This window comes from Ceratotherium simum, chromosome 4 (genome assembly GCF_057802395.1).
Source record: "Ceratotherium simum simum isolate JZ-2026a chromosome 4, ASM5780239v1, whole genome shotgun sequence".
In the NCBI taxonomy this organism is placed as follows: Eukaryota; Metazoa; Chordata; class Mammalia; order Perissodactyla; family Rhinocerotidae; genus Ceratotherium; species Ceratotherium simum.
In genome coordinates this window covers 4818400-4824399 of record NC_141903.1, presented here as the reverse complement: position 1 = coordinate 4824399, position 6000 = coordinate 4818400, and the positions used below count along the sequence as shown (strand labels likewise).

Here is a 6000-nt window from a genome sequence, read left to right as displayed (position 1 = left end):
CGAAAAGAGAAAAGAAGTAATCAGATCAATTACTTCACAATAAATCAATTACTCACAACATCCACGCCCCATTGCCGGGAGAGTCCTGTCAATCGACACGGCTGGGCGGGAATCACACGTCCTGGGCAAGGCGTCCCTTCCACAGGTGAAACTCTCACCGGGTCTCAGTTTCCAGCAGTTTATATAAGCAGTTACAGAGTTTACAGAGCAAGCATCTAGTGTTCCCATGCACAAATGGTTATCAGTGGCGTACGTGCACTGAGCGCCCCGGCTGTCGTCCCAGCCCAGTAGTTGTGTACGTGCGTTGTTTTCTCTGGTTATCGTCCCAGCCCGGCACAGATGGCCAGTCTGTCCCAGGCTGCAGCGCCCGAAAGGCCTTGAAATTTTTACACATTGCAACTATCTCCATGGGAGAAGGGCCAGTTCCCACCACGCAGAAAGCCGCTTTTATATTTCTTTTTGCGCTGGTGGCTGTAGGTCAATGGAGCGGCCAAACATGGCTGTACTCATGTCAAGACAGGAAAGTCCTCAAAAAATCAAAAATAGAAATACCATATGACCCAACTATCCCACTACTGGGTATTTATCCAAAAAACTTAAAATCAACAATCCAAAGAGGTTTATGCACCCCTATGTTCATTGCAGCATTATTCACTATAGCCAAGAAGTGGAAGCAACCCAGGTGTCCCTCAACTGAGGAGTGGATAAAGAAGATGTAGTGTATACGTATATACACAATGGAATACTACTCAGCCATAAAAAAAGACAAAATCGTCCCATTCGCAACAACATAGATGGACCTAGAGGGTATTATGTTAAGTGAAATAAGCCAGAGAGAAAAAGACAAACACCACATGATTTCACTCATATGTGGAAGATAAACTAACACACAGACAGAGAGAACAGTTTGGTGGTTACCAGGGGAAGGCGGTTGGGGGGTGGGCACAAGGGGTGAAGGGGCGCATTTATATGGTGACCAACAAATAATAATGTACAACTGAAATTTCACAATGTTATAAACTATTATAACCTCAATTAAAAAAACAGCAAATAGATCAATGAAGTAGAATAGAGAGATCCATATATATATAAACAATGGATTTTTTAAATACAGACTTTATTAGAAAAGTTTTCGATTTATAGAAAAATTGTGAAGATTGTACATAGAGTTCCCATATGCCCCTCACCAAGTTTCCCCTATTATTAACATCCTACATTAGTATAATTGTTATAATTAATGAACCAATATTGGTACATTGTTATTAACTAAAGTCCATAGTTTATTCAGATTTTCTTAGTTTTAACTAATATCTTTTTCTGTTCCAGGATCCTATCCACATTACATTTAACTGTTATGTCTCCATAGGGTCCTCTTAGCTGTGACACTTTCTCAGACTTTCTTAGTTTTTGATGACCTTGACAGTTTTGAAAAGTACTGCTCAGGCATTTTGTAGAATATCCCTCAATTGGGATTCATCTGATGTTTCCATAATTAGACTGGAGTACGTGTTTGGGGAAGGAAGACTTTAGAGATAAAGCGCCATTCTCATCATATTATATCAAAAGTATATACCATCAACATGATTTATCTGTTGAAGTTAACCTTAATCACTGGCGGAGACAGTAACTATCACTTTTCTCCACTGTAAAATTATTCTTCCCCTGCCCTTTCTATACTATACTCTTCAGAAGGAAGTCACTATGCGCAGCCCACACTTAATGAGTGGGGAGTTATGCTCCACTTCCTTAAAGGTGGAATATCTACATAAATTATTTGAAATTCTTCTGCAAGAGAAATTTCTCTCTTCTCTGCATTTATTTATTCAATCATGTATATCAACATATACTCATGGATACATACTTTTATACTTTGGGTTATAATCTAATATTACTTTATTTATATAGTGTTGCTCAAATTATTCAAATTGGCAGCTCTTTCAGTTACTGCTGTGTTCTTCTGACAAACCCCCCTCAATAGAGGATTTTCTTTTTTCAGCACTTCCTTACTTTCTGGCACTACAAGATGCTCCCGGTTCATCTCATACATTTCCTGCCCCAGTCCTAAAATCAGCCACTTCTTCAAGGAGCCCTGGATCCTTTTATTGAAGAATAGTATTAAAAACCAAGATCTGGGCACTAGGTGTGCTCATTGCTATCGGAGTAAACAACTGATTTTAACAAAGGCACAAAGGCAATTCAGTAGAGAAAGCAATCTTTTCAACAAATGGTGGTAAAACAACCGGATATTCATGTGCAAAACAAGTGAACTTGGATCCATACCTTGCAGCATTTACAAAAACTGCCTCAAAATCTATCATAGACCTAAATGTAAAATTTGAAACAATAAGTCAGATAGGACAAAAACATAAGAGAAAATCTTTGTGACCTTGTGCTAGGCACAAATTATTACATGACATCTAAAGAAAGATTCATATAAGAACAAATTAATAAATTGGACTTCACCAAAATCAATGTACTCTGCTCTTTGAAAAACACTATTAAGAGAAGGAAAAGACAGCCACAGATGGAGAAAAAATATTTGTAAAGTTTATCTCTGAATAAAGAACTTCAATGCAGAATACATGTGTACTAAAAATAAACACAACTCAATAAGAAGATAAACAATTCAATTTTTTAAATGGGCATAAGATTTCTATGCACTTTGCCAAAATGATATATGGATAGCAAATAAGCACCTGAAAAGGTGCTTACCAACATTTGTCATTAGGGGAATAACAAAATTAAAACTATACCTACTAGAATGAATAAAATTAAAAAGACTGACCATGCAAAAAGTTGGGAAGGCTGTGGAGGAACTTGTAGACATGTAAAAGGGTAAAAATTATTTGAAAAACATTTTAGCAGTTTCTTAAAAAGTTAAATATCTACCACATGATCCAGCCATTCCACTCCAAGGTATTTAACAATGAGACAAGAAAGCATATGTTCATACAACTCAAATACAAATGCTTATTTATCTCAGTCCTGACTACCAACCAAAAACCTAGAGCCATATAGACACTCAATAAATTCTGGATGGATGAAGATACCAATGGATGGATCAAAAGAGAAGTAGACTCACGGAAATAAGAACAGGTTATGGATGAGAACGAGGATAAATGGACAGATAGAAAGGTGAATAGATACGAGGACAAATGGATGGTGAGATAGAGAAATGAACGGACAAAATCAAATGTACAAAAGGATGAAGATGAATAGATGAATGAGAGATGGACAGAAGAAATGGATGGATGAATGAATAGACAGATGCATTAGATGGATGGATGGACAAATAGTTCATAAGCACTTCAAGGGCAGATCGTTTCTTATATCTCTGTTTCTCCAGTGCCCACAAAAGGACCGGGCATAAGGTGTTAGATGCTCAATACACATTTTTTGAAGGAATGAATGAATGATTGAGGTACTGGCTTATTGTGGAAAAAGTTTTGGACTAAGAGACAGAGGACTTGACTTCCAGCTCTATCTGTATCCTCAAGTTGTCTATATAAACATGAGTGACTTAACCAAACATCTTCAATTTACTCTGTAAAACTGGTAGGTTCAATCAAATGACTTGTAAAGTCTTTTTCAAGCATTCTTTGGTTCCCTGACTTGAAGCTGCCCAAATCTAAAATAAGGCTATGGGATGGGAGGGGGGACCACATTTGAGCAAATGTGTGTTTACTTACAACTTGCCCTAATGCAGAGCAGATCCCAGATCTCTGCCAGCGGTGAGGGAAAAGAGTTAACACGCTCCAGACGAGATTCTGTCAAACCGCCTGGCTGAAAGCCTGTGGTAGAAATGAAAGACAGGCTGATAGTAGAGCCTGAGCGGTAATTAGGAATGAAACACGAACTTCTGCGAGGCTGCACCCACTCCAAGCTGAAAGGAAGAAAGGAAGGAAGGGCCAGGCTACACAAAGCTGTCCCAGGGTCCTTGGCTGCTGGCCAAATACACCCTTTATCCAGAAGGACAGTTGTTTGTTCACAGAGCACGTGGTCTGTCCTGCCAGAGTTGCACTTGGACTCCTGGCATGCTCTGGAGTAATCGCTGTACTGAGAACTCATCTATCATCAGTTATAGACGGATATGTGCCATAGACAGAGACCGTCTATATATCACCTCCTCACTTCTCCCAACACCCCTGGGAGGCAGGAATGATGATCTTCACTTCATGGAGAAGGAAAATGTAGCCAGTAAGTAGCAGACTGAGGATCTGAACCCAGGGCACTTGGCTGCCTGTCTGTGGACAGCTGCCTTGGAACTGGTCAGGTAACAATCAGAGACTTCAGACTTCATTTATTTATTTATTTTTTCCCCAGCTTGAGTCTTTTTTTTTTTTTTTGAGGAAGATTGGCCCTGAGCTAACATCTGTTGCCAATCTTCCTCTTTTTCTTTTTTTCTCCCTAAAGCCCCAGTACATAGTTGTATATCCTAGTTGTAGGTCCTTCTAGATCTTCTATGTGGGACGCCGCCTCCGCATGGCTTGATGAGCAGTGAGTACGTCTGCGTCCAGGATCCAAACTGGCGAACCCCGCGCTGCCGAAGCGGAGCACATGAACTTAACTGCTGCGCCACTGGGCCGGCTCCTGTTTTTTTTTATTTAGATGTAAGTGACATATAACATTATATTAGTTTCAGGTGTACAACATAATAATTTGATATTTGTATACTTTGAAAAATCATCACCACAGTAAGTCTAGTTAACATCTCTCACCATACATAGCTACAAAGAAATTTTTCTTGTGATGAGAACTTTTAAGATCTACTCTCTTAGCAACTTCCAAATATGCAATACAGTACTGTTAACTATAGCACCATGCTGTACATTACATCCCTAGGACTTATATAATTTTACAACTGGAAGTCTCCTTTTGACCACCTTCACTCATTTTGCTCACCCCCCACACACATCTGCCTCTGGCAACCACCAATCTGTTCTCTGCATCTATGAACTTGGTTTTTTGTTTTTGCTTTTTGTTTTTGGATTCCACACATAAGTGAGATCATATGGTATTGGATTTTTTGTCTGACTTATTTAACTTAGCATAATGCCCTCAAGGTCCATCGATGTTGTTGCAAATGGCAAGATTTCACTCTTTTTATGGCTGAATAATATTCCATTGTGTGTGTGTATATATATATATATATATATATATACACAAAAGTATATATGTATATATGTGTGTGTGTATATATATATATATACACAAAAGTATATATGTATATATGTATGTGTATATATATATATACACACAAAGTATACAATGTGGTGTATACATATATATACACACATGTATGTGTGTATATATATATATACACACAATGTGGTGTATATATATATATACACACAATGTGGTGTATATATATATATACACACAATGTGGTGTATATATATATACATATATCACAGTTTTTTTAATCCATTCATCCATCGATGGACACTTAGGCTGTTTCCATACCTTTGGCTATTGTAAATAACGCTGCAATGAACATGAACATGCAGATATCTTCTTGAGTTAGTGTCTTCATTTCCTTTGGATAAATATCCAGAAGTGGAATTGCTAGACCAGAGACGTCAGACTTCACGCCACAGCAAACTGCAGCGACAGCTGCTGGAGCTGTCCTGATCCCTCTGCAATGTGCTTCCACACTGATTCAAGCCCACGCTGCTGGACCATCGCTCCCATTTCATAGATGGGGACCTGAGACTCAGACTGACAGGTGAAGTGATCCAGCCGTGGTCACACAACCTGCAAATGGTGGGACTGGGATTCCACCCCTAGGAAGTGGAGTCCCAAGCCAGGGCTCTTAACCAGTGAATTATTCTGACTCCACATGGTAATGGCAGTGGACATCTGTGGATTTTGCCTAAACATCCATTCTTCCTTCCGCTGGTGACCTCATCTGAATTTTCTTTGGGGAAACACACCCACCACTCATCACCTCAATCTACGTGATTTGGGTGAAACTGATATGCCCTGGGGAGCAGAGGAGGA

The 6000-nt window shown here is 39.1% G+C and overlaps 1 long non-coding RNA gene across 1 annotated transcript in view; it reads right to left on the bottom strand.

Moving 5' to 3' along the window:
* Window positions 1-3264: 3264 nt before the first annotated feature.
* The window catches only part of LOC147917191 (uncharacterized), a 49539-nt gene continuing 46803 nt past the window's right edge, over window positions 3265-6000 (bottom strand). The window contains exon 4 of the long non-coding RNA XR_015551901.1: window positions 3265-4590. This is a non-coding gene — a long non-coding RNA (uncharacterized LOC147917191). The remainder of the gene's footprint in view (window positions 4591-6000) is intronic.